The sequence below is a fragment of the Panthera leo genome, chromosome B2, assembly GCF_018350215.1.
Source record: "Panthera leo isolate Ple1 chromosome B2, P.leo_Ple1_pat1.1, whole genome shotgun sequence".
Taxonomy (NCBI): Eukaryota; Metazoa; Chordata; class Mammalia; order Carnivora; family Felidae; genus Panthera; species Panthera leo.
Window position 1 is genome coordinate 131,478,532 of NC_056683.1, and position 19,341 is coordinate 131,497,872.

A 19,341-nucleotide genomic window follows, 5' to 3' on the forward strand; every position below is an offset into this window, starting at 1 on the left:
GAGGCATTGACCAAATTGTCTTATACATTATTATGAACATGGGATAGGAAAAGATCCATGTATTTATTGAGAGCAGGAAATAAAAAATTAGCAAGAATTGCCTTTGCTCTGACAGGTGTATTCTGGGAATAAATAGTTGACATGGGCCATAAAACATAGCTTGCTCTTCTCATTAAGTCTAAGTTTTGCTTAGGAATCACAAAGGTGTTTATATGTTCTGCACTTAATAAGCTCTTTGATCTTTTGGGACATGTATTCTATATAGAATCAGATTTTCCAAAGCTAAGGAATATAAAGAACACCCTTATTTAAATATTACTTCTCATATAGTTAATACAGTCCCTCTTAATTTTTAAAAAGGTATTGCATTAAATCTTTCTAAGAAACCTATGTGTCTAAAATGTTTAAAATTTTTTTTTTAACGTTTATTTATTTTTGAGACAGAGAGAGACAGAGCATGAATGGGGGAGGGTCAGAGAGAGAGGGAGACACAGAATCTGAAAAAGGCTCCAGGCTCTGAGCAGTCAGCACAGAGCCCGACGCGGGGCTCGAACTCACGGACCGTGAGATCGTGACCTGAGCCGAAGTCCGACGCTCAACTGACTGAGCCACCTGGGTGTCCCGTGTCTAAAATGTTTAAACCTATACTCTGTACTCTAAAATGTTTTCTGGTCTCAATACAAAGCACAACTTCTTAATTTTTCTTTAATTCCAAAGTCCAATAATGTAAGTAGTATGAAAAATTGGTGCCAGACCTAAACATTAGAAATACAAAGCTCACAGGGCACCTGGGTGGCTCAGTCGGTTAAGCGTCCGACTTTGGCTCAGGTCATGATCTCGCGGTTTGTGAGTTCCAGCCCTGGGTCGGGCTCTGTGCTGACAGCTCAGAGCCTGGAGCCTGCTTTGGATTCTGTGTCTCCTCCTCTATCTGCCCCTCCCCTGTTCATGCTCTGTCTCTCTCTGTCTCTAAATAATAAATAAACGTTAAAAAAAAAAAAAAAAAAAAGAAATGTAAAACTCATTCTGGATGATGGCTGAAAGCAACAAGTCTTGGAATTTTCTTTTTTTACATATTGATTTTCATTTTTATAAGGTATTCATCCTGTTTAAATTGAGCAGTGGATTGAAAATCAGGAGTATTGGGCTCTCTTTGTCGTATTTGTTTTCTTAGGATAATTTTAAGGATTGAGAGTACCTTACATAATGGTTTTTTGATAGGGTTCCATATGTTGTGTGTGACAATGTATTCTATTTATCATTTTTTACATTTTAGAAGTAAAACTGAGGATTTCACTTTACTCCTAAATTCTCACTGCAATTTGTTTTTGTAATGTGAACATAAAATTTGAATTTAAGGTTAGCTACATAAATGGCCAAAGGAAAGAAGAGAATATTTTGATTTCCTTATTCACTTAATTGCTTAGTGAAAATTCCTGAACCTTCAGACTTATTTAAATAGTTTTCTATTTAAATAATAAAACGTTATTGAGATTGAAATCTATAACATTACCTAAAACATGAACATTTTAAAAGTACAGCACTTTTATTTCCATTTATACATCAGTATTATTAAAAAGTCTGCACACCTGGAGTACCTGGGTGGCTCAGGAGGTTAAGCGTCTGACTTCGGCTCAGGTCATGATCTCAAGGCCAGTGGGTTCGAGCCCCGCGTTGGGCTCTGCTGACAGCTCAGAGCCTGGAACCTGCTTCGGATGCTGTGTCTCCCTCTCTCTCTGTCCCTCCCCTGCTCATGCTGTATCTCTCTCAAAAATAAATAAACATTAAAAAATTTTTAAATAAGAAAAATAAATGTATTAAGAATTTAAATGCTGTGTGAGCCATTCAGAAAAGTAAATACCAAGTTCCTAATTGTAATTCCTGATAGTAAGAATTGTGGATGTCAGTTAAGACTGACTTGAGCTTTTTAGATAATGTCTACATTTTTATGGTGCAATTCATTTTCCTGCAGTCAGTATGTTTCTTACCCTAACCCTGAAATCAAGGAACATTCCCATTTGGAACACAATACTTTAAAAGATAATAAGGGCGCCTGGGTAGCTCAGTCGGTTAAGAATCAGACTTTTGATTTCAGCTCAGGTCATGATCTCAGAGTCATGATCTTTTGCTCCACCCTGGCTGTGGAACTTGGTTAAGATTGTCCCTCTCCGGGGCGCCTGGGTGGCTCAGTCGGTTGGGTGTACGACTTCAGCTCAGGTCATAATCTCGCAGTCTTTGGGTTCGAGCCCTGCCTCGGGCTCTGTGCTGACAGATCAGAGCCTGGAGCCTGCTTCGGATTCTGTGTCTCCCTCTCTCTGCTCCTCCCCTGCTCTCACTCTGTCTCTCTCTCAAAAGTAAACATTAAAAAAAAAAAAAAAGATTCTTCCTCTCCCTCTCTCTCTTCCCTTCCCCCACTCATACTCTTTCTCTTTCACAAAAAAAAAAAAAAAAAAAAAAAGAAAAAGAAAAAGAAAATAAAGTAAAAAAAATGCTTTGGATTATCTTTACTTTTTACTACGTTTAATAACCTCATCTATGATGACCTCCCCCTTGTCAGAGCTTACATGTATTTGTTTACTCCCTAAATCACTTAACTTTCCTAAGATTAATAGCTGGAACTATTCATCTCAGTTAAAAATGTACATTTGTGATGGGTGGATTTTTGTTGATATTCGTTCTAGCCAGTGTGCAAGAATAGACAAGAACAGGCTTCATAGGCATGTGAAATCATATCAACTACCCATTTCTTTTATCCAGGATTTTGTTCTGAAAGATGAATGTGTGAAGCCACCATTCTTATTTCTGTTTCTCCAAGTTCTGTGTGTATGTTGGGAAAGGAGGGAGGAATGTGGGTGATAAAGGTTTGAGTTGCATATAAAATACTGCTGGAACTGTGTATATGCTAGTAATTCAATCCACTGCCTCCCCAAAGTCACCCGAATGCCATGTGGTATTGTCCTGACAGTCTGTCGGCGTTTCCCAAACCAAACCTATCATCTTTCAATCTTCCCGTTGCCAAACCCGCTCTAGAGGTTTAAGTGTTTACAGATTATAATTTAAATAAGTTTTGTTTATGTTCATTCTAAGTTAACATGAAATGCTACCTTTTAGTGGCATGATTATCTAGCTGGTATTTTTGAACCCCACTAAATTTCTAGCTGCCATTTTCCTCCCTTTATGAAAACTTTGCTTTTGAGTCTTTAATATAGCTTTAGTCATGCCGTTAAATTGTGATTTGAGAGCTTGCAGAACTTTAAAGAAATACAATAATTGCTTTAAGTAAAGTCTTGTAATAACCCGGCTTCAATTTCAATTCAACATACCACTCCTCTCTCCATCTGAGGTTTAAAGGATGAAATTTCGTGGATTTCTTTTCTTTTATTGATTGCAAACTGAGGTAATACCCAAACACTTTTCTCCTATGGAAATGTGGTAAGTGCTATAGGACTTTCATTCTGGTTTGCTTCAGAATGATTTTAACAGCTGGGAGTGGAATCTAATTTTTCAGAATATAACACTTCTAAAAATCGAATATATTCTTTTACTCTAGACTCCTTTTGTGGTACTATTTGGGCATATGTCCATCCAGTCCTATTTAACAAGAAGATGATTTAATATAAATGCAATACATGTTGCTAATAGCCATTCTTCAGGGATACATAATACTGTGTATCCTGTTCTGAAATAATAGTCACTGCTAACCAGAAATCAGCTTATGTTCAAACATTCAGAGACCTGTCACAGTATAACATGAAGACTGAATGCTAAATTGATGGTAAGTTGAAAATACTGTGTTCTGATAGTTTAAACTTATGTATGAAAATATATTCTGATAGTTTAAACAGAAAATATACGTTCTGATAGTTTAAACTTATGTATGAAAATATATTCTGATAGTTTAAACAGAAAATATATGTTCTGATAGTTTAAACTTATGTATGAAAATATTACAATATTTTGTATGTAAATTTTAAGATAGATCTAGGCTGAATCAAACTCAGCTGAGAGTATATGAAATCCACTCCCGTACCCTATTCCTTGAACTCATTATGATTTAAGCCTGTCCTGACTTGTGGGTGCCAGACTCTGATGTGATGTGATAACTAACCCTTTACTCAAAATGGTGGCCATGCATAGGCATGAACTACCATTGAAAGGTCAGGACCAAACTTGAATTGTCCCTACAATTCAAGGGAGACAAGTAAAGGCTTTCTCCCTTCTTTAATTCCCCATGTCCTATATTAGTCAACAGATAAAGAAAGCTGAGACTTTATTTCCTCCTTAACCAATTGGAGAAGCTTCCAAATGGCTACTTCTAGTAGTGATATTTATGGAACTCCTTATAAGTGAGTGAGTCTGTCTTTTAACCTTTACTCAATAACGTATTTGTAAGTCTGTTTTTGAAGCCTTTTTGTTCTTTTCAAACCAAAGTTGATGGTGAACTTGATAAGAGAATGAAGCAGGTCTGTCCAATGGAATTACCTATGAGCTTCTTGGCCCACTCAGTATGCTTAGATTAGAAAAGAAATTTTAGCTAACTCCCACCAGGTCCTTACATGTGATGTTTTATTCTGTTCCCATCCCCAAGTTTAAATAAAATAACCAATATATCATGGTTGGCTAATTCTGTTCTAACATTGGTTTTAGAAGTCACTTTAAAATGTTGGAGTTCATTATTTCTAAGGCAGCATTAGTATTTACCCTAAATATTGCACAATTAACATTACCTCTTAAAAAAAATAAGCTTGAAGTAAAGATGAGGTTTCATACACTGAGTTCAAAATCAGTTTCCTATTGAACAAAAATGACCATTTGCTTCTTAAAAAGCATTTTGGTGTATAATGAGATCTCTTACAATTTTTATGAGAAATGACATTGGTACCTATATTTCAACTTTATAACCAGATCAGAATGTATACAAAGATAACAGAAAGAAAAAAAAAAAAGGAACAGGAACCCAAAGTGACAAACACTTCACAAGAAATGACATTGTTACCTATATTTCAACTTTATAACCAGATCAGAATTTATACAAAGATAACAGAAAAAAAAAAAAAAAAAAAAAAAAGGAACAGGAACCCAAAGTGACAAACACTTCATAAGAGAACTTTTACCAAGGAGCGGCTATATAAACAACCATATTTCCAAGATCTTTGTTTTTAAATGAAACAATTGTTAAAATACAGGAGATAGAATAAGGAATGTAGGGTGGATGCACCCTGTCATGGGTTGAATGGTGTTCCGACAAGGCATGTTGAAGTCCTACCCGCCCCCCCGCACTTCGGAATGTGACCTTATTTGGAAATAGATTGGTAGCAGATGCAATTAGTGAAGATGAGGTCATACTGGATAAGATGGGCTCCTACAACAATAGGACCGGTGTCCTTATAAGAAGGTGGCCTTGTGAAGACACAGGGAGAATGCCATGTCAAGACAAAGGATTGAGTGATGGATCTACAAGTCAAGGAACACCACAGATGGCCAGCAAACCACTGGAAACTAGAAAGAGGGAAGGATTCTTCTACAGTTTTCGGAGGGAGCGTGGCCCTGCTGACCCCTTCTTTGCAGACTTCCGGCCTCCGGACTGTGAAACAATACATTCCTGCTAGGATATGCCACTCAGTTTGGAGTTCTGGTAATTGAAGGAAATGAATACACACCCCAACATCAGTTCTGCTTCTTTTATAGGTCAGGGAAGAAAAATTGTAGGATAAGATTTCAGTTGAGCTTTCCTCAATTGAATGTGAAATAACATAAGATAGACCCTCTGTGGGGAATACGTTTAGGAATTCCCTGAGCTTGCACCGATGGGTTAACAAGGCATAAAGAAATAGAAAGCCACAGAATGTACGCATCCGAGATTAGGAAAACAGGGCAAAGGCCCCAGTATAGGACAAAGATACAGGAATAGAAAAGCCTCAGGAAGAAAACATCAAAAATGAGGTAAACTAGTTTAGGTGTTGGGGCGGAAATGCCCTCCAATTTAGTACAATAGCAGAAAGCTGCTTTCACAGGAAGGAAGGACAAAAAACAGGAAAATGGGACTTGAGACCTCAGCAGGGTGAAGTTGCCCAGAGCTGAGCTAATTAGCAAAAGAAAGGTGCTTATTGACCCTGAGGTAGCATGCTCTGTCTTTCTAGTCCCCTAGGTCAGTTCAGGTAAACAGGTGGTGCCTCATGTTTGCTGTACACAACCTTCTGCCCAGCACCAGAATTTTGTTTCGTATTGACCCAAACCCCTAACACTGCATATCTTCGACACTCCCTTTCCCTCATGTCCATGAGTTCATGTTCACAGTTTCATTGTCTCTTTGTGCACGCCCATCACGCTTGTAAGCCTTTTGATTCTAATAAAATCGGAGCAAGGACCCATACTTGGGGCTCTTGTCGCCTCCTGGACATTAGCCTCTCTGGCATTTTAATCCTGCATCTGCTCTCTTGCTGGACAAGAGAGAACTCCAGACCCAGAGTCTAAGACAGCCCTCTGTAAACATGCACAGATTCCTCCCCCCTCCCAAAGGAAATAGCTTGTTTTCCAGAAATTATGGGAAAATCAATCACAAGTCACCTGGCCTAGCCATAAAGAAGCCTCAAATTCCTAAAAAGAAAAAAAAAAAAGAGTTGACAACATTTATAACAAAGGAATAAGCTCAAAAAAATAGCAGAAGGCACACAACCAAGCCAACTAAAGAAAAACTAACCTGGACGCGTACCTTAGGCCAAAGAGAAAATCGAACCTAAAATTACAGAATGTCTGGAAAATCACTATGAAGGAGATACCATATATAGAAACCACTGAGCTGCAAAGAGCAATGCCAAAATCAAAACACTTACTTCTAAATGATGAAAGAATAAAAGGGAATGGAATAAACCTTCAATATAAGAACTTAAAAGACCAATGAAGGAAAAAAAATCAATGCTAGCAGAAGTTTGTTTACTAGAAAACATATTAACTATTGTAAATTTTTTGGAGAGAGAAGATGAAACAGATAAACTTGAAAATTATGGTGAAAAGAACATAATCACAGTTACATGAGAAAGTTAAAAAATCCTAATTGAAAACTTCACTCAACACCATGCAAATGAATTCAAAGGAAAACCTAAATTTCTTAAACTGCTCCAGGGAGAAAAATCATCTAATTGTTATATTTGAGATATAAGTGGTCAAAAATCTCACCTTTACCAAGCTCAGCCCTCTTTGTAACCACAATCATCAAAAACACATGAGATCTAGAATAGATTACAGGGAACTCAATAAAAATATTTAAGGAGTTGATCTTCCCAATACTATTTAAATGGCTTCAAACGTGGAGAATAGGAAGGTCTCTGTTTCAAGGAAGTTAGCTTGAAGTATAACAGACACCTCCTTGCTTGGCAAGTCACACAGCTGATGACAGTGACTTACCAGCCAGTTCATGGATAGGGTCTGTCATACTGTCTAAAGGAAGGCTAGTTACTCACGATTAGGGATCTGAGAAGTGCTGTGGAGTAATTTGGGGAACGCAAAGAAGGTGAGTCCCAAGGCCTCCAGGGAACAATGATCTGTGCACACCCACACTGTATCACCATGTTGGGGGCATAAGAAGGGAGTGGACTTTCCATAATGAGGGGAAAACGAAGCAAACTGAATTCCATGACCTCTGTCTAGCTGGTGTCTCATCATCATCCCAGGCTTACTATCAAGAATGAAACAACACACTGTTGTGAGTCAATGATTGCACTGAAATTCTTAACCATAAAAGAAATGCTATTTGCTGGGGAAAAAAAGAAACTTTATAATAAAAATGACCAAATGGTAAGGTTTTTCTAGGATTTAAAAACATGCTAAAGGAAGTTAGCATGATATTTATATTGTAACCTGGCGAGGCTGCATAAAAATAGTAAACTAGCCCCCAACCTTATAGCTATGCAAAAACCCCACATAAATAATTAGCAGATGAAGCCAATAGCACAATAAAGATCAATGTAAGATGCCCAATAGGGGCTTCTAAAGTTGTTTATTATTAAGATTTGTTAGGAAAGCCAAGAAAAATGTGGCATGAAAACAAATCAAGAGGACCATGTAATTTTTCCATAAATGCTGTACAAAAGAATTTCACAAAAATTGATTGTGACTTGCAAACTTTGGGATAAGTGGCTATTATTTCCTGAATATGATTTTTTTAAGTTTATCCATTGTGCCCAAAAGTTAACATCCAAGGAAAATACTAACATTTGTGAGGATCCAGTATACCTGAGCTGCAGATACAAATTGAGACAATTTTATTATTTTGAAAAACGGTATTTTTCCTGGAGTTAAGAGATAAATGATTGTTAAATATCATAAACAAAATATAGGCACCCTGGTATATTTGCTTACTTTTTCAGAAGGTTCCAGCAAACTAATTATATTCTCCGCAAGCAAGCATTGGCTATTAATACAAAAGAGGTTACTTAATACTTAAGGATTTTTTGTGATTTCATTGATTCCTTCTTAGCATGTACTAGCTTCCATTTTATCTTGTTTAAACATCTCATAGATAGTGTATAAAAAACCGTAAGAACAATTTTATGTGGAAAAACAATTATTAATAAATGTCTTTAAATACAAAAATACATTGACAGCTAATACCAATATTAAGAGAGTATGTTTAGATAGCAGGGTTGTGTCCTTTTAAAGTAATGAGTATTTATAGAAATGTAAGGCAGAAAAATTATTAATGTAACGTTTATACAAATTTAGTATAAAACTGAGCAGATTATTGGAAGGAAAGCGTTAACCCCTGGTTTGGTAGTTTTTTGTCTAGCCTCGGTGACGGTGACGCCTGATTTTACTCTTGGTCATTTCCTTCTTGAAACATTAACTCAAAAAATTGTTAGAATGTGTGCCTATACTGGATCCAAGATAAACCGGACTCAGACTGAGGACCATGTAGGAGGCCGAGCAACCAGACTTCATTGTCAATATTCTTCGTAAAGAGTAACCAGTAGTGATCAAGCAGCCACAGGGAAGCATGGGGTCTAGTAAAGTAGCTCTGGAGAGGGCCATATGACTGGGTAGCAATCAAGGCTGACGGGCTTTCTGAGATAAGATGGAGTAGATTCACCTAACCTCCTCTCTTACGATCCTGAGTGCTGAGTGACCGGGATAGCAAAGACTTCCTGGGAGTTACACGACCATGGTCTTGACCTTACAAGCACTCTGTGCTTGCTTATCCTACATCCTTTTTAACGCTACAGAAACTTAACGTTATTCAAAACCTATTCTGTCTCACAATTTCTCTATTTGGACCCAAGAACATTGCTGTTAATAAGAGAGGGGGTTTCTCAACTGTAGATTTCTGGTCATTGTGGAATTGTTTAACCAACTGGTTAGTGTTCATAACATTAACCAACTATCCTATAAAGGTTGAATTTTACTTTTAGTTGTTTAATTCCCTTTAGGACAAGGGTCCTTCAAGAAAAAGTTCCTCTTGAGAAATCTTCAAATCTGGTTAAGATAATTAAAAACAAGAAGGTTAATTTTGCTTCTCCTGTAATCGAGGTGACAAAAACTTCAAAATCATGTACAAGATCTGTGACAAATTACCCTCCAGCCAGACATAATGACCCATCTAAGCAACAATAAGAAAAAATAAATCTTAGAGAAAAACAAAGTATTCAAAACATGTTTCCTTCCATTGCTCAAACTTCAAAACAAAAGACTTGGTTATGGTATTCTAATGAGACAATTTTCTGTTTGGGTGTCTATGGAAACTAGGAATTTAAAGGACAATGTCATTGAGAAGAAGATTGCTATGGGCTTATAGTAATTTTTAATAGATGAAGAGAATTTTTTAGATTTTTCCCAAGTTATGAATTGTAGTAAAAATTCCTTTTAGAAGTTGAAAAACATTTTTTTCCTGAATTACATTTTGCTGTTCAAACAATATATATTTTTAATGTTAGTGATGTTAAGTGTACCCTTCTGAGTCTTATTTCAGGCATTTGGACATGCGGGAATAGTAAGTTTAACAGCATGACAGATTAATAATAAATTTAATAATGCTTGTTTTGTTTTACTTAATTGCAGAGAGATTTCTAGGTCTCACTCCGAAATCATCACAGTGGGAGGGAATGAAGATATATTTAGACAATGGAAAACTATAAGGAAAAGTGCCATAAAATTATCATTGACAACAACAGAACAAGTGTGTTGGAGACTATGAGAGTTTTAGTACTGTTAACACTCTTCATTTTGGAACTGTCTGTTCTGAACATAGATGTTTAAACATGTCCAACAGAAGCCATTCTATATAAAAGAGACTCTAAATAAAAACTACAAAAATCTTTCATTATTAAATAATGTAAGTTCTTTTGATCATCAGTCATTGCTTGTATAGGATGTAATTAGTTTGCTGGAACCTGTTAATGAAGTAACCAATGAATACATCCCAGAGTGCATATATTTCTTAAGCAATATTTGCTATAATAGAATTTCATCGTTCAATTCCAGGGACTTTGACAGGGAACGTATATAAACTTCTACATTAAACTTCTAAATTTGGATACTAAAATATTTTTTAATAATTTAATTTTGACCTTGGGGCCTGGGTGGCTCAGTCAGTTGAGCGTCCAACGTCGGCTCACGTCATGATCTGTGGTTTGTGCGTTTGAACCCTACGTCGGCTCTGTGTTGACAGCTCAGAGCCTGGACCCTGCTTGGGTTCTGTGTCTCCCTCTCTCCACTCCTCCCCCACTCATGCGCTGTCTCTCTCTGTCTCTCAAAAATAAAATAAACATTACAATTTTTTTAGGAAAATAATAATTTAATTGTGACCAGTAAATTTTTGATGCAGCTTTCTATTTGCTTCTGTAAAGCAAAAAATTCCTTCTGTGATGATTAAATAGGCTTAAGTTATCCAACATTCTGCTGAGATAAGTATTTGTGTACCTCTACGTGTAAAACAATTTCGTATTAGCTTAAGAATAGCTAGACAGATTAAAGAATCAAAAAATCAAAAATTGAATGTGAGGGAATTTGGAAGTGTAGAATATGAAGAGGTTTTATTGCAAATCAGCAAACAAAATTTGATTATCTAATAAGACATGTTGAGAAAAGTGAATAGTTATACAGGGAAAGATGTTGACTCTCTACCTCTCGTTATTTATTCAGACTAATTTCAGATGAGTAATAATTTATATTTAACAATTATTATGGTAAAGCATGGGATTTTTTAAATTTTTTTTAAACATTTTTATTTAGTTTTGAGACAGAGTGAGACAGAGCATGAACGGGGGAGGGTCAGAGAGAGAGAGGGAGACACTGAATCAGAAGCAGGCTCCAGGCTCTGAGCCATCAGCCCAGAGCCCAATGCGGGGCTCGAACTCACGGACCGCGAGATTGTGACCTGAGCTGAAGTCAGACGCTTAACCGACTGAGCCACCCAGGCACCCCAAGCATGGGATTTTTAAAAGAACCTTGAAATTGGGGAAATCTCTCCAAGGATGACACAAAAACCATAAACTCTGATACACTCAACTACGGAAAAGTAAATAGATACATTGCCAAAACCCACCATAAATAAACTCAAAAGATAATTCTGGAAAAGTAACCCATATTATCATTAAACTGCTATTGTCCTTGATTTTTAAAGAACTCTTACAAGTCAACAAACAAACAAAACAACAGCCGAATGGAAAAATGAGCAAAGAACAAACAGAAACAGTTCACCGAGAAGGAAATACAAATGATTATTATCCAGATGAAAAGATGCTCAAACACACTCACAAAAATGCGAATTCAAAGCCACACTGAGAAACCATTTTTCATCTCTTAGGTTGACCAAAAATGTATTTGCTACAATGATTACAGTTTGGTGAAACAGCGTCTCGTGTTGCTGAAAAGGGTGGAACATGACAAAATTTATACAAAGGACAAATGGACAATACCTATGAAAATTATAAATGTTATTTTACATCACCTTTTCTCATTGACATTCATTCTACAGGTATGCCTGCACATTTGTAAATATAATTCACGTGGGAAGGATGTTCAGTCCAGCAATGCTTAGAAGAGAGGAACTACTAGAAAGAACAGATTAGAAGCAGAACAGTGCTGTGGCTTTCCTTTCATAATCAAATCAAATGTGAATATAGGAAGGGTACAAATCCTTTATATAGGAACATAACCATTTCATAAGTTATCCAAAGCCCTTTGAAAATTAAGTGCTAAAACTCCAGTCTGTTTGGCATGGGTAGAAATAAATCATCGTATGCAATGTGTGTCCTCGATTTAGCAATGAGGGCTCAGTGATCATTATGGTCATTGTTGTGACTATATGCCAAACACTGTGCTGAGCATTTTAAAAGATTTATTTAACCTGCTTTTAATAATATGTTCCCACAAGATGACTTTTTAAATGCCAGTGCCTCTCCATACTTTTTTTTTCTTCAAGAAATCCTTTAAGATACACAGACCCTCGAATAACTGCTTTCTAGATTATGATCCTGTTACTAAAGTGCTAACCTACCTTCTACTCTATTGGGTAAAAATAGTTTCCTCTGCTCCGAAAAGATGGTTGACGTTTTCTCTGCCAGTTCTCGTGCAAGTGGAACAAACAACCCCATCCTAACGTTGGCAAAGCAACAGACAAGGACAGTCAAGTGCTACCCTGTACCTGTCATGGGCCCAAACCACACTATAAAGATGAACAAACAATTTCCTGCTTCTGAAGAACTTATAAGACAGACACTTGCAAATGACTAAAACAGAATTAAGCATCCTCCCCTTTCATTTGTGTGATATAGCTCTTAATAATTTAGAAATTCTCTCAGATGTCAGCTAAATTTTAATGCATTTTAAAACAACATATAGGTACATAAGTCAATAATTCACCACTGGTGAATGAACTGGTGCACATCACTCAGGCATGATTACATTGCACAGGCTTCCTGCATAGGCAGAAGGAAGGAAACAAACACACTTAGCACTTAACTACATAGCAGGCACACTATTTATTTTTTAAGTGTGTGTATTTGTATGTATTTAATCCTTACTAGTTAATAAGATATGTAACATCAAACATCCTTACAGGTGAGAAGGCAGAGGCTCAAATAATTTCAGGCATTTGTCAAAGGCAACTCAGTATGTGGCAGTTCTGATGAACTCACTCATTTACAAATCCCATAAAGGATTGCAGCTAGTGTAATTGTGGTAAAACAATTGTAGCTGTTGTAGTATTTCGTCAAATGTGAAATATAAAACACATCACTGTGTGATGTTCCTCTGAAAAAATATTACTTTGCAAATCATACCATAACATACACATTATGCCATATTATCCTCTACCAAATTGCATGTGAATAAAAGGATAACAATGTTTCTGACAAATTGATGTTTGATGTCTTGATGACAATCCTTCAAAATTTGATCACACCAGCTTCTTACTTAGAGTTTCCACTATTCTGAGGCTTCAATTATATAAGCAATCATTTTTTATTTATTTTAGTTACATCATACCACACAGTTTCAACTCCTTATGAGTGTCTTTCTTTCTTAGGTTCAATGATAAAAAGAAAAGAAAGAAAGTAAAAGAAATGAAAAGGAAAAGGAGACAAAGGAATTATTAGTCCTCAAATGACATATCTTGCTTCATCAATACCAATCTTATGCCCTGCTGTTTTTGCAATGCATTTTTTACATACAAAGTAAACTTTTATTTCAAAGCTAATTATGTTATAACCTTTCTGAAGACATATTAATTAAGTAGAGGTTAAATTCAGCACACTTAGTAGCAATGACCCATACAACTTGGATATAAGTGAGAAAATCATGGAAAGCTGTGATCATGTTCTCCTATGTTCAGGCAATGACCATGATGATCACATTGTGTGATTACAATTACATTAATTATAAGACTTCATAAATTATAAGATACATCTTGATTTCAGGGATCTTAAAATGTAAAAAAAAAAAAAATTACAATACATGAAAAAAGTTTGTGTCCACCAACCACAGTGCTAGGAACTGGAATACCAAGAAGTAATAGAGTCTCATCCCTCATGCCGCTCACAGTCTAGTGTGGGTAGACAAGTAAGCCAACAGTTAGGATTCAGTGTGATGACAAAAATTATATATATTATTTATATATACACTTTATGTGTGTTAACCTATTTGATCTTTATAATAATTCCGCAAGCTAGATATATGATAGAGGTATGAACCTGTATGGATATCCAGGAAGGGTATCTAAATTATCCTGTGTGTGTCAGAAGCCTTTGATGGGAGGTATGCATAGGTGTGAGTAGTATAGGAGAAGGACAGAATTGAAAGTAGGCAATAGCACTCCATTAGCACAGCTATAGAGGTAGAAGAGTGGGACACCTGGGGAATACTCAGAGTTGAGTACTGAAGGCACTGTGGCTCATGGGATGATGGGGAAGAGTCAGAAGGAAGGCATCCCCACCCTTCCTGCCCCCCCACCACCATATTAAGAAGTTTAGACACTATCTTACAGATTGAGGAGTGCTACAGTTGGATCAGAGGGAGTTGTAATTGGGATGAAAGAGGCCAATTAAGAAAACTATTTCAAAAATCCAAGTAAAGAGGTGCCTGTGTGGCTCAGTCGTTTGAGCGCCTGACTTCGGCTCAGGTCATGATCTCGCAGTTCGTGAGTTCAAGACCCGCGTAGGGCTCCGTGCTGACAGCTCGGAGCTTGGGGCCTGCTTCCGATTCTGTGTCTCCCTCTCTCTGCCCCTTCCCCGATCATGCTCTGTCTCTCTCTGTCTCTCAAAGATGAATAAACATTAATTTTTTTTTAAATCCAAGTAAAAATAATAAGGATTTAGATTAGGCCAAGTAGTAATTTGTGAAATACTAACTACTAACATTAAAAAGTTACAGTCAGCCAAAACAACCTAGTAAGGAACTCCAAAGTTCCACCTCTCGACAAAAGGAACAAAAACCTGGCAAAACTATGAGAATTTACCTTTTTTGGAACCCTGAAAACTAAGCAAAGACTTGTAGCAAACAGAGAATCTTGAAAGCAGCAAGAGAGAAGTGATCTCACTTATAAGGGAACTTCAGTAAGTTGCACGAGTAGTGAATACTTTAACCAAGAATTCTACATCTGACAAAATTATCCTTCAAAAATAAAGAAGAAATTTACACATTCCCAGATAAACAAAACTGCAAGAGTTTGTCACCAGCAGACTTAGCCTATAACAAGTGCTGATCATTTGTTTGCTAGAGCCATTCAGGCTGAAATAAAAAGATATCACACAGTAATACAAATCCACACGAAGAAATAAAGAATACTATTGAGATAACTGACTACCTAGGTAAACATAAACACAGTATAAATGTATTTCTTGTTTGATTCATTTCTTTCTGTCTGATTTTAAAGATAGTTGAACAAATCAATTATTACAAATCTGTGTTAACTGACACACAGTATATAAAGGTGTAATTTCTGATGATATCAGCATGAAAGTGGAGGGGCAGACTTTTTTTATATACAGGAGCATTTTTATATATTATTGAAATCAAGTTGGCATTATTCTCAACTGAAGGAGAAATATAAAATCTGAGCAGACTTTAAAACAAGTGTAGAGAGATTGAATTAGTAATCAACTTCTAAAAAAAAAAAAAAAAAAAAAGTATAGGACCAGATGGCTTCCCTGGTGAATTCTACCAAACATTTAAAGAAGAATTAATGCCAATTTTTCACTAACCCTTCTGAAAAACAGAGGAAAGGGAACACTTCTCAACTTACTTTATGCAGCCAATATTACACCAATGTTAAAGGCAGTAAAAGGTAGCACAAGAAGTGAAAACTACAAACCACTATCCTTTATGGTATCCTTTATATAAATGCAAAGGTTCTCAAGAAAATACTAGCCAACCAAGTCCAGCAGTATATAAAAATAATTAGACACCATGAAAAGTGGAATTTTCCCTAGGAATGCAAGACTGGTTCAACGTACACAAATAATCAATATAGTGCACAATATTAATAGACTACAAGAACAAGATACACAATCATCTAAATATATGCAGAAAAAGCATTTGACAAAATTCAACACCGTTTCTTAATAAATATACTCAACAAAGTGTATTTGGGAACAGAAGGTCACCTGTTGAAAATCCACAGTGGGGCACCTGGGTGGCTCAGTTGGTTAAGCATCCAACTCTTTATTTTGGCTCAGGTCATGATCTCAAGGTTTGTACGTTTGAGCCCTGCATAGGGCTCAGCCCTGACAGTGTGGAGCCTACTTGGGATTCTCTCTCTCCCTCTCTCTCTGCCCCTTCCCTGCTGGCAGGCTCTCTCTCTCTCTCTCAAAATAAATAAGCATTAAAAAATTGAAAAAAGAAAGAAAATCCATAGCAAACAAGCATCATGTTTTTTTTTTTTCTTATACAGTATTCCTTTGATACATTTATACATTGCAATATGGTTGCCACTGTAACAATATTGATCACATTACATACTTAAGGTATTTTCACATACATTTAATATACTATACATTAGCTCTCTGTGGCTTATTAGTACTCATTACAAGTCTGTACCCTTAAACATCATCAATCTTAATTCCCTACCCCATCCCCAGGTAACCACCATTTTACTCTGCATTGTTGTTGTTGTTGTTGTTTTTTATAAGTTTAACTTTTTAGATTACACATACAGGTGATATCATACAGTACTTACCTTTCACTGTCTGGCTTCCTTTGCTTAGCATAATGTGCTCAAGGTCCATTCATGGAAGGTCCATTCTGCAAATGGCTGGATATCCTCCTTTCTCCTGGCTGAATAATATTCCATTAGATGTATGTACCACATCTTTTTTATCCATTAATCTCTTGTTGGACATTTGGATTGTTTCCATATCTTGGCTATTGGGAATAATGCTGCGATAAACATGAGGGATGCATATACCTCATTGAACTCCTGTGTTCCTTTCCTGTGGGCAAATATCCAGATGTGGAACTGCTGAATCATATGATAGATCTATTTTTAGCCTTTTGGGGAACCTCCATATTGTTTTCCAAAGCGGTTAGAGCAAATGTCGTATTTAATGGTGAAAGCTAAAAGCTTTTAGGAAACAAGACAAGGATGTCTGCTCTTGCCACTTCTACTCAACACTATACTGGGAGATCTAGCCAGGGCAATTAGTCAAGAAAAAGACCGAAAGGTATCCGATTGGAAAAACAAAAGAAGTAAAATTATCTCTGTTTGTAAAACACCTTATCTTATACATAGAAAATGCTAAGGAACCCAGTAAAAACTAGTAGCTTTAGTTTTTAATCAACTAGCTCAGCAAAATGGCAGTATAGAAGATCAATGTACAATATACAAAAATTAGTTGTATTTCTATGTAGCAGTGATGAGCAATCTGAAATTAACAAAGCAATTCCATTTGTAGTACTCTCAAAAAAAATAAAATACTTAGGGCTAGATGTAATCAAGAAAGTATAAGATTTCTACAGTGAAACCACAAACCATTATTGAAGGAAATGAAAGATCTAAATAAATAAGAAGAAATCTTGATTGGAAGACCTAACAATGTTAAAATGACAATAGTCCTCAAAATGATTTACAGATAAAATGCAATCCCTATCAGAGCCCAGTTGCTTTTTTTTTTTTTTTTTTTTTTTAGCAGAAAAGGATAAACTGATCCTAAATTTCATATGGAAAGGCAAGGGGCACCAAATAGCCAAAATAATCTTGAAGAAGGATCTACCTGATTTCGAAACTTGCTACATTACACAGTCATGGAATAGGTGGTGTGTAATGTATAATAAGCAAACTCCTATATGCTAAACACATTAACATGTTTGATGGGACATTTAGAAAATGAATTTTCCAAGAAGAGGTAAATGTTAATGAAAGGAAAAACACTAAATCTCAATACATAAATTTGCAATTTATAACTTTGTATATAGAGGGCTTGCTTATATAGGAACACACCTGTTCTGACACTTGAATGGCTCATCTTTATGAAAAAGAGAAAAGAATCTGTGCAATTCGCCAAGCTCAGTATTGTACTGCACGTATGACATTGTGGCTCTTTCTGTTACTGTGGGCAAGCTACTTTAGTGATTTCAACAGATTCTTGAACTGAACAGAAATTGCTTCCCACTCAGTTATAATTTTACCATGCAGAGGCTAGAAGTTGGGAATAAATAATGAAAGAAGTCATGCAGGTTCACACGTGATGCTCTGTGTGGGATGTAGGTGGTGACTGAAGAGGGGGAACGTGACCTTGTGATAGAAAGGTACCGCGTTATGATATGAAAGACATTCTGGCAGCTCTTTTATTTCACACAAGTTAATGGGGAAAAATCCCTATCATGAAAGAACAAATATGGTTATTAAAGTTATGCCTTTAACGTTGTACCCTACAGAAAGAAGTAAACAATTTCCAGTAAGGAAAAGCACAGAATGCAGACTGCAATTTGATTATGACTGTGGCATTATTTGCCACATGGCTCCCATATCATTGAGATAATCATGGTAGACATGAGAGACACATAAAGTGTTTTAAAAAAAACTTTTATGTAATCCTAGATTTATTTTTTGATAAGGGACCTGGTGGATTAAAGATGGCCACGATTTCTTTATGACCCCCTCCTCAGAGAAGGAGGTTTATTTTCCCCCAGCCTCGTTCTACTTTGGCCCCGTGACTTCTTAAGCAATAGATTATGGTAGAAGTGACACCATGCTAGTCCTAAACTTTTGAGGACTGACAGGCAGCTTTTGTGTCTGACCTCTGGGAACACTGACCCCTAAAATTCTGCCTCTCAGAACCTAACCGCCATCTTGTGAAAAACCCAAGCCACATGGAGGGGCAGGTGAGGTGGACAGACTGGTGAGTCTGTCCAGCCAAGCGCCCAGCTTCCAGTAAGCATCAACTGGAAGCTGTGTGAGTGAGCCATCCTGGATGTCTAGAGCCACCCAATAACTGTGGTCCCAAGTGACATCCTCAAGACTAGAGCCACTCAGGTGATCCCAATCAACATAGGGCATTGTGAAGAGTAATGAATGAAAGTATTACCTTTTGGCTGGTTTTTATGCAGCAATAGATCATTAGAGCAATCACTTGCATAAAGATGTATGTTAAGGGGTGCCTGGGTGGCTCAGTCGGTTGAGCGACCGACTTCGGCTCAGGTCATGATCTCGCAGTTCGTGAGTTGAAGCCCCGCGTCAGGCTCTGTGCTGACAGCTCAGAGCCTGGAGCTTGCTTCGGATTCTGTCTCCTCTCTCTGTTCCTCTCTTGCTCACGCTCTTTCTCTCTCAAAAATAAATAAAGATTAAAAAAAAATTAAAAAAACAAGATATATGTTAAGCTGTGTTAAAACTAAGGTTTATAGATGGCAGAGTAAAAA